This window comes from Petaurus breviceps, unplaced genomic scaffold (genome assembly GCF_028583685.1).
Source record: "Petaurus breviceps papuanus isolate PSGF00001 unplaced genomic scaffold, PetGlider_PUasm1.0 90842, whole genome shotgun sequence".
Classification (NCBI taxonomy): domain Eukaryota; kingdom Metazoa; phylum Chordata; class Mammalia; order Diprotodontia; family Petauridae; genus Petaurus; species Petaurus breviceps.
In genome coordinates, this window is record NW_027187358.1 from 4,839,331 (window position 1) to 4,850,221 (window position 10,891).

At 43.9% G+C, this 10,891-nt stretch overlaps 1 pseudogene; it reads right to left on the reverse strand.

The window, feature by feature from the left end:
• Window positions 1-7,782: 7,782 nt before the first annotated feature.
• Window positions 7,783-8,586, reverse strand: LOC138148880 (endothelial differentiation-related factor 1 pseudogene; annotated as a pseudogene).
• Window positions 8,587-10,891: the final 2,305 nt, after the last annotated feature.

A 10,891-nucleotide genomic window follows, 5' to 3' on the forward strand; every position in this document is an offset into this window, starting at 1 on the left:
CTTGATGCATTTCCCTCTCATTGTTAAGTGTTGGGAAGCCATGTGGTGTGTTGGGAAGCCATGTGGCATATTGGGAAGCCATGTAATGAGTTGGGAAGCCATGTGCTGTGTTGGGAAGCGGTGTGGTGTGTTGGCATGAGCCCTGGACACCTGGGAATCAGAACACCTGGGGCTGGACCTCAGATCTGTTGCTGACTAGCTTTGTGATTGAAGCTGAGGACTTCAGGGGGATTGGGTTAATCCTAGAGCAGAGGTTAACCGTCTGGATTTGGGTACTGCCTTTCGGAGAAGTGACCTACGTGCAGAAACTCTTATAGGCCCTCAGTAAATACCAGTGAATGATTAACTGACTAAATGAATGAATGATGGCATCTATCTGACCTTAGGAGATAAAGTCTCCCACAGGCTACAGCCAGAGCTTTGCCTTTGAAGGTGTTTCCCTGAGCCAGAGACAGATTCCAGATGACCAGTCAAAGGTCATAGAGGTTAATCACAGAATTTAGACATTCAAGACCCTTAAGATCATAAAATGCAATTGCATCATTTTCCAGAGGAACCCCAGAAGTGAGGTTACTTGCTGAAGGTCACACTGGTATAAATAGCTAAGCCAGAATTGGAACCCAGGTCCTCAGGACCCTCAATCCAAAGCTCTTTCTTCTGTATCTGAGGTTCTTAACCTTTTTTGGGTCATGGACCCTTTCAGTGGTCTAGTGAACCCTATGGACTCCTTCCCAGAGTTGTTTTTTTTTTTTTTCAAATTGAAGGAAATGCTAAATTTTAGTTAGAGGTTAGTGAAAATAAGATGTGATTTTTTTTTCCTGTCCAAGTTCACAGGCTCCAAGTTAAGAAACCCTGTTTATACCAATAGAAGGGGGAGATGACGGCAGAACCATTGAAATCCTTTCTTCCTGTCTCTACTCCCCCAAATCCTGCTCCCAAGTGCTTCAGCTAACAGCAACATCCAAAGCCTCTTCTTACTGCTCTTTGTTTTCCTCTCATGTTTCCCAGGCAGTGATCCTGGGTGGGGAAACCATTTTGGCTTGAATCTGTCCTGACGAGAAACTGGGGTTTGGGAAAGCGAGAGGACAAAGTACCAGCTGCAATGAATATTTGTCTTTTTGAGACTTGCCTAGATCTGTGCTGTTTATAAGGTTCCCCACAGGTCCTACTGTAAATAGGAAAGTACAAACATGGGCCTCTTTTCTCAGAAAATTAAAACCATCCATCGCTTTTCCTGGATCTTAACACTTCAGGAACCTGTGTTTATCTAGCATTTATTACCTTGACTACATGGAGACTTCAGGTTGTGGCCTGAAAGGAAAGGGCTGTGACTTGGGGCAGCCCCCAGGCTGTGGGAAACCCAATCTACTTGTTAGACCCAGGAGAAGTTCCAGGGGTCAAATCCCATGGGACAGCTTCACCCCAACAAGACCCAGTCTCTCTCCCTCAGAGTAGATTGTGGTACACTGGAAAAACTACTGAAGTTGGAATTAGAAGACGTGTTCAAATCTCAGCTCTGCAAGATAATACCTGTATGACTCTAGTCAAGTCACAACCTTTCTGAGACTCAGCTTTCTCATCTGTTAAATGGACCAGGGAAGGGTGGGCGGGGGGAAGGGGGGCAGGCAGGAGAGAAACTAAAACACCTCTTACATCCCTTCTAGTGCTATATTCATTGTCCTTCAATTATCTAGCCCTACTTGGATTCCTGCAGAAAAGCACATGCAGAGAGAGACAGAGACAGAAAGACAGACAGCGAGAGATACACACAGTGAGAGACACATACACACACAAACAGAGGCAAAGACTGAGACAGGCAGCCAGACATCCAGACAAACACACAGAAACAGAGACAGAGACACAGAGAAAGTTGACTGTATTAGAGCAAGCACTGGACCTTGGGTGAAATCAGAAGACTGGAGATTGAATTCTGCCTCTATCATTTACTTGCTGTGTGACCTTGAATAAATTACATGACTTAGCCACTATTTCTTCATCTGTGAAATGGGTACAATAATACTTGTACTACCTATCTCAGATGGTTGTTGTGAGGTAAGTACTGCATACTTACTATTTTAAGTACTGTGTAATACTAACTCTAATTACAATCCTGACAAGGCCTTGAGAGGAGATACAGAAGCACACACTCTCCAAGAAGTCTTTCCAGACTAGCCCCAACCTGACTACTATTATCTATTATGGCTGCTTTGTATGTCCTGCCTCTTTCATTTGCCCTATTCCAGTGCCCTTCTGTAGGAACTGGTCCCATTTAGTGTAGCAGCTGGAGCCACCCCCATTCCCAGTCTCTACTCAACTCCACAGTGTCCTCTGGGTGGTCCATAGTTAGCCGTGCAGTTGGGCAAGACTAGTATTTATAAAGAACTCTAAAAAAAGTTTGTAAAGCACTTCGTGTATGTTAATCTATTCGATCCTGCGAGGGAGGTGTCATTGTGTCATTTTAATGCCTATTTTACAGATAAGGAAACTGAGGCTGAGATATATTAATGACCTACCCAGGATCACATCACTTGTATCTAAGGCAGGATTCAAACTCAAGTCTTCCTACCTTCCAGTCCATAGCACTGTTCATTGTGCCGCTAGCTGCCTACATGAAGTGTCTTGTTGGTGGCATACAACTAGTATGTGGCAGAGTGAAGACTGGATTCAAACCCAGGTCTTCTGACTGCACACCTAGGACTCTTTCCCCTACCTCTTGTGTCCTCTCTGTCAGTATGGTCCTGGATACTTTGTGCTTCCTGGGGAGACGTCCCCCCAGGGCTTGGTAGAGAGTCTACAGGTAGAGTCTATGACTAATAGCATGCAAAGGAGTGGAGTGGCTAGCTCAGGATTTCTGAATCACGGACCTCATTGGCAGTCTGATGAAGTCTATAGGCCCTTTCTCAGAATTTTGTGTTTCTTTTTTTTAAAGGCATAGAACACATTTATAAGAGACATCAATTCTATTGAAATACCAGTTATCAAAATATTAACAAAAACGAGTTCAGGGATTCCCAGCTGAAGAACTCCTGCCTAGGCACAGGTGGTTGGAGGAGAACAAGGCCTGGATTGCAGAGTTCAGGATGGCTGAGAGAGCCAGGGGAGTGATATGATCTTCCGTGTGTTTACAGACAGATGAAGTCCCAACAAAGGCATTTCCTGGAGCTCCTCAGTGGCCCCAGGGATCAGCAGGGGGATCTTTTGGGCTGGGGAAAGGTGGGGGAGGGTTGAGGGGAGGGGATGTGAGGCTTTAGTGCAACCAGTTGTCATGGTAATAGAATCAGCAAAGCAACAAACTCGGACATGTCCTGGCTGGGACAAGAGTGGGAGGAGAGGACCAGGAAATAACATAGAAGCTTCTCTCACTGGCCTGCCTCCCTGTTTTATTGGGGGCGGGGGGGTGGGGCGGGGGGGAGAAGGTAATTGTCAGGCTAAGATTTCTGTATGAATCATGGATGGTTTAATTCATTCAGCCAACTGTGCACAAGGCACTGGGTTAAACTCTGAGGTGCTGTACAAAGATACTCTCCCTGCCCTCCAAGAGTTTGTAATCCAGTAAGGGGATAAGGTTATAATCCAAAGCATAAATTTAGGGTGGGCCTTTAATGAATCAATGGAAAAGCCCAAGGTAGGGGTGAGGGGGAAGTTCACACACAGAAGCAGAGATCCCATTTTTGTTAGGAAGAATCAAGGGAAGCCTTCATGGAAGAGGTGACCTTTGAGCTAGGCTTTGAAGGAAGAGTTTGGGATTTCCACAGAATTAGATGGGGAGGGGGCGCATTCCAGATTAAGGAAGCCCAAAAAGCAAAGATGTGGAGGTAGGAAAGAACCAGGCATATTCAGGGAAAGACAAGAAGTCTAGCTTACTTTAAGTATAGGTCATATGTGAAAAAAGTAGTGGGATGTAAGGTTGAAAAAGGTAGTTTGGGGCCAGACCATGGAGACCCTTGAATGCTGGGATAAAGTGTTCGGATTTAATTTCTAAACAATGCAGGTTCTTGAATATTAGGAAGTCCTAATACCTGGATATTAGGAAGATTATTGTGACAAATAAAATGTAGGATGCATGAGAATGGAATAGTGGATGTGGGGAGAGCATTTAGAAAACTATTGTCATAACTAGCTAATAGGTGACAAGAATCTGAATTATAGGAGTAGGAGGGAAAAGAAGGGTTGGAGGAGAAATCTCACCTTCTCCTCTTGGCCCCAGCCTCTGCCAGGCTATCACTCCGTCTTCAGCACTGACTCACTGTGTTTTCCCTAGTAGAATGCCAAGAAACTTGAAGGCAGGAACTTGAATTTGTGTGGTTAGGCCTAAGCAGGTACTTAGTAAATGCTTATTGATTAAATGATTAAGCCCATTCCTGTTTTCCTGTGCTCCTGGCTTGGTTTTCTAGTATCTCCTCTTACATCTTTCTAGACAAGGATTATTAATCTAGGGGCCACAGACCTGTGGATAGAACTCATGGAGGAATCTATTAATTAAAAAAATTATTAATATATTTCAATATAATTGATTTCTTTTGGAATACTCTGGAAGATTTGTCTTCCTTTCTATCTTTTTTTTTTTTGCTAAGAATTTTAAAAAATTTTTCATTATTTTTTTCATTATTCTTAAGTCTAGTCTATCAACAAAACAATAAATGATTTGTAATATTTGTAAATTTCTTTCCTTGAAAGAAATTTTTCCTATCTGTCCCTTGGCCCCCTTCCGCCATTAGTGAGGTCTTCCTGGAACTTTCATTTTGAGAAGGGCCCAGGACAGCCAGCCTTTGCTCTCCTACCATGGCTTCTGACTTTTGGGGTCTTCCATGCCATGCCCTGTCCAGGTGGGTACCTTTCGTCACCCTCCCCTTCTCTGTTCAACTCCTTTTCCAATACTACCCTTCCCCATTAAAATGTGAGCTCCTTCTACTCTAAGAGCAGAGGCTTCCTTTTTGCTTGTGTTTAGTAAAGTAGTAAGCATTTGATAAATGCTAAGCAACTAGATAGCACAATGCATAGATTGTTGGGCCTGGGGTCAGAAAGACCTAAGTTCAAATCTGGTCCCAAACACTCACTAGTTGTATGACCCTGGGTAATTCACTTAACCTGTCTACCTCAGTTTCTTTGTCTATAAAATGGGGATAATAATAGCACCTTCATCCCAAAGTTGTTGTGAAGATCAAATTAGATAATATCTGTACTTAGCACAGTGCTTGGCACAGAGTAGATAATAAATGCTTATTTCCTTCCTTGTTAATGTGACATCTTTGTAATTCTATGTATTTTATTTTATGCATTTAAAATTATTCTGAAGTGTCCATAGACTTCTCCAGATTATTGTCAAAGGGGGTCCCTGCTACCAGAAAAAGTTAAGAACTCCTAGTCTAGACATGATTTCAATAGCTTTGGGCCTAGGGGGCTCTGCTGTGTCAGAGAAAGACTGTTAGGCCTTGACTAAGTTCAGACTCCAAGTTAGAATATGATTTGGGTCTGTCAAATTGATTCCTAAAGGGAGAGGCAGAGTCTCAATTCAGTCATCCTTAAAGAATGCAGATTGGACTGTATCTAAGTGATGTGTCATCACAGGCACATTGAGGTAAGAAGACATAGTGGATGGAGAGCTGGCCTTGAAGTCAGAAGGGCTTGGGTTCAAGTCTTGCCTTTGACCGCTACTGGCTGTGTGACCCTGGGAAAATCATGGAACTTCTCAACCACTCTGGAACACTGAGAAGCTCAGCGTTTTAGAAAATCAGCAGGTTAGTCAGTCAGTCCTTTGGGTGTTAGCCTGAAGGTCAGTCAGCCAGTAGTAGAAACCAGATGGGGCACAACCCACAGAGAAAGGATCCTTGTGTCTCAGGGCAGTAATTTACATGGGGTGGCTAAGAATTGCCCTAGCTTTAAGCTCTGCTTGTTTTTAGGGGAGTTTTCCTCTTCCCTCAGGCCTTCTTTCCCCATATTCATTGAGAAGACCCAGCCATTTCTTATCTAGAGCTGAAGTCTGGATTGATGTCACTGATCCACAATGGACAGATGTGAAAGCAAGAGCTTCATAAGAGTGTGGTGACACTCTAGACTCACCCTCCCAGAGTGAGGCTGGCTGTTTCCCCTCAGGGTTCTAGGGGTGGGGGTCATTGTCTAATGCTAATAGCTCTGTGCCCCCTACCCTCACTCTCATGTCATGTATTTTCTCCCACTGTTACTTACCAATGATTAATGCCCCCGTTCCATTTAACCAATTAACATCAATTATCTTTTAAAAAGGGACATTTACTGCAAAAATAGAGCTAGAATAGAAATTACAAATATTATTCCCAACATCTAGGGGGAAGGGCATGAGTAACACTCTCCCCTATACCACTTTCAGTCCCTGGAGAGAGTGGGATCAAACTTAACATAGTTTCTATATAGCACTTGCCCCACCAATTTCACTTCCAAATGTGGCATGGTGGATGGATGGAGGGAATCCTCTTCTTTGTTGTTCCTGGTTTGGGTTGGACCTGACTCCTTACTGTCTGACTTGTGGCAGATTTTGACATGGACTCCAACTCCTAGGCTAGAAAGATCTCCTGACCTCACAATATTGTAGCCATCTCCAATACTCTTAATCTAAAAGGAGGAAAAAAATAGACCCCCAAAGTAATAGCAAGGCCATGCTCTTTGAGCTTTATGCCAGCTCTGGGGGACAGAAGACCCAAGACACTTCCCCTCCCCAGAGACCCATAGCGGTAAATCCTCCTTTTCCAGTGACAGCAAGGCTGGGAAGAGACAGTGCTACAAGATTCCCCCTGACCAGTTAGTGCCTTTGGAATGCTCTCAGTTCTGCAGTCACTCAAAAAAGCTTCTCTTCAGTATGAGATTTAGTAGACTAGAACCAGATATAGAATGTCTGCACATGCTCCAACGTCCATGCCTGAATTGCATCAGCCTAGCCCACTAGGCATGCTATAAGAACCAGGATCATTGGCCAGTCTTCTCCTGATAATAATAATAGCCTCTGCATTAGGGAGTGCTGAGCAGAAGCCCTTAGGCTTCCTGAACATTTCTGTGCATGAAAGTCCACAATAAGTCAGATCACAGGCTCACATAGTGCTTCCTTATTCCACTCCTGGTCATTCTGAGATTGAGTATTCTCAGGAAAGAGAGGGGACAAAATGGATAGGAGGAGGAGGAGGAGGAGAAGGTGGAATGGGGGGGGAGAAGAAATCAAGCAAGGAAGAGAAAGACCAGAAGAGAGAAGAGGCTTAAGATGAGAGTAGGGGAGAAGGGAGGAAACAGCAGAAGATGTTAGTGAAGTGGAAAGGGCTAGCACTATTACTCACATACTATGTACTTGGGAGACCATAAGTCCCAAGGGAAGAATGAATGAATGAATGAATGAATGAAAAAATATTTATTAAGAGCTTATTATGTGCTAAGTGTGGTGTAAAACTGTGGGATGTGAACATTTTTAAAAGCAGACGTGGAAGCTTGGCAGGAGTGGTGTCTAGCTTGGAGGCAAGATGGAAGACTAAATGATCTCCTGTCAGATGTTCAGTTGTTTCATTTTAAGGGTAACAAACTTAGTTTCTCTTGAAAATGCAGGCTAGGGAGAACAGAGATCACTTAAGTTGGTGACACATTTGCACTCTTTTCAAAACAGGGGCAAGATCCCCAGATGCCAAACAGATATAACCCCCTTCACACTAACCCTCCCCTTAAACACACTAATTTAAATTGATTCCATCTCAAAATATACCCTAATGCCTCAAAAAGTTATAACTTCTTCTAGAGAGATAAACATTTACTGGTAAAATTAAGAGAATTATTAGTTCTGGCTCTTCAATCTTCAGAAAAGGAAAGGGGGAAAAAAGTCAGGAGAATCATTTAATTTGCAAGGTTTTCTTTTTTCTTTTTGTTACAGCAGGTATAGATTTGGAATGTTCCTCCCACAAACAAGTCTGATACCCTTGTGTTCAGCCTGGCAATGTGAAGAGACACATTGGTTCTGGTGGTGAAGGAGAACCCGCTGGACCAGATCAGTCTGAATGAACTGATTTTGAGGCTTTGTGTTCATTTCCCCTTTGGTCCTGTCTCAAGTGGCTTTCCAATGTTCTTCCCATGAAGTTTGAGACCAATGCCTCTTTTGATCTTGCCCAAGACTTGGTTATTAGCAATGGCCCAGCCACACTCATAGTCAGTAATAACTTGGGTCTTTCCATTGACTTTTGTGTCCAGATCCTTCTGTGTCAGTCCCTTGCTCTGCTGGCCCTTTTGGATCACTTTGCCCACTTCTAGAATGATTCTGTCCTGGTGAAGTTCCTCAGTCTCTCTGTCCAGCTTGATTGCGTTCTTTGTGATGGAGTGCTGTTTGTTTTGGCCAGCAGCCCATTTCTTGGTAGTCTTCCCATCTTCTCTTCACTGAGCTGCTAAGATGGCCTGCTTGGACTTGGCCTGGGCCATTGTGGGGCCCTTCTTGCATGGCACCATCACCGTGTCCCAGGTGCTCTCGGCTGTAGCAGGGGTGTGAGGGGGGAAGTCTCCGCTCTTCTGGAAGTCAGACTCAGCAAGCGATGCAAAGCTCCACCTACCTCTACCATTCTCCTCTTCAGTTGCTTTTTTAGTCATATTTGACTCTTCATGACCTCATTTGGGATTTCTTGGCAAAGATACTGGAGTGGTTTGCCATTTCCTTCTCCAGCTCATGAGGTAAACTGGGTTAAGTGACTTGCCTACAGTCCCACAGCCAGTAAATGTCTGATGTAAGATTTGAACTCAGGAAGATGAGTCTTCCTGACTCTAGTCCTGGCACTCTATCTACTGCACCACCTAGCTGCTCTTTATCTCCTGGTCCCCTAAGAAAATCATGTAACACTGTGTACCAGTAGAATTTTAAAAATATTTCAGGGTAAAATGTTTGTAAAAGATAAGCACAATCCAGATAAAGCCCTGTTCAAGGTGGGAGGCATTCCTTTTTCTCTTTCCTCTAGGATCTGTTTCACTGCTTTCCCTGAATATCCAGAGACCTCCTTGGGCCTCTACTGATCCATCCTCTCTGTCTCTGTCTCTCTGTCTCTGTCTATCTGTCTGTCTGTCTCTGTCTGTCTGTCTGTCTGTCCGTCTCTCTCTCTCCAGGAGGCAGAGTATGCAATGAAAAGAGCACTTAACTTAGACTCAGCAGACACAGGTTCAAGTCTGAGCTTTTTTATTAACTGAGTGACCTAGCCAAGTTACTTAAACTCTCCTGGCTTTTTAAAGGGAGAGAACTGATGGAATATAGAATTATGTCCAAAGTCCCTACAGCTCTAATGATCCTATGACTCTATGAGGACCCTCTTTCCTGGGTCCCACCTTGGAGAAGCCCATTAACAACAGTGATAATATGTACATTTTTATAGCATTTTCCAAAGTCATGTCCATTGTCTCATTTGTCCCTCCTGACACCCCTCTGAAGGAGAGGAAGCAGGGATCGTTCTCTCCATTTGCAATATTAACCAGCAATTTTTACACCCAGGAAAGGCCCATCAGAGAAGTCATTTGTTGAGGGAGGAGAAGCTGGGCCACTGCCTGGTGCTGAGGAGTCAGAGACCCTCAGATGCTGGAGGAGGTGTAGTTGGACCAGGTGGGACCTAGATGGAATTGCAAGTACCCCATCTGGTAGCTTCCTCTTTCACTAATTATTCATGCTAACTAGGTGCTTACCTGCTCCAATACTGCCTCTCTGAGACAATGCCCTCATTATGGCTCTAACCCTTGACAGATGAAGAAACTGAGACCCAGAGGGATATTGACTTCCCTAAGATCATGCCGTGAGTCAGAAGCAAAAGCTAAAATTCTCACCCAAGTCTCTTGACTTGTGGCTAGGGCTCTTCTGTTTTGATATTGCCGTTGCTCTAGAGAAGGGCATCATGGAGTGGTGAATAGAATACTGGATTTGGATTAGGAAGTCTATTTCAGATACTTACTAGCTATATTATCTTGGATTAGTCACTTATTTTTTCTGGATTCCTCATCTATAAAGGATAAGGTTGGATCTAAGAACCTCATAGGTCCCTTCCTGTTCTAAATCTATGCTCAGATGACCTTACCATCTATTAGCTCACCAATGTGGGCTCCTTCTAACAATAAAGATGGCAACCCATGCACACCTTCTCATCCCATGAGCCTTTGCCTATATCCCCCCCAAAATCCTACAGGAAGTCCACCCAACGTGCTGAGGGTTTTCCTCTAGATCTCTTGGCATTGGGAGCATACCACCAGAGCACGTGGACTGTCCACTCATTATCTGTTCCCTCCACACATGACTGACCTATCTTTTGGGGACATAATTTTCTGATTGCATCTTGAATCTCTTTCTCTTGTGCAACGGCTCCTTGGTAATATGCTGTGCTTTCATCATACTTTGTTCATGAATTTGATCTATGATCCTTGAAGGTCGATGTCTAAGCAATGGTCTAGGCCCAGGGCAGCCTTAGGGATGGGGCTGGTGCAGAGTTTTGGGTGGAATGTGGAGAAGTTCAAAATTAGTCAGCCACACCTCCCTGAGCAACTGGAGAGGTGCCTCAGTTCTCTGTACTGGATGTGTGTTTCCTGTTTTCTTTCCTGCTCTGGGCAGCTTAGGGGCTTGTGGGGGAGGCCGAGGTTTTCCTGAAAGGAAGAGCAGTTTATTTGAGCCCTTGAGTTCTCCAGCCTTCAGAAACGGCTGTCTGAGTCTTCATTAATTATTTCCCAAAGTACTCTTGCACCCATGATCTCATTTTATTTTAACATGTTGCGGTGAAGCAGTATAGATATCACATTATTATCCCCATTCTAGAGAGGGAAGAATTGAAGCTCAGAGAAATAAATTGACTTGCCATCCAACCAGCCAGTTAATAAACATTTATAAATGCCTACTATGTGTCAAGCACTGTGCTAAATGCTGGGAATATAA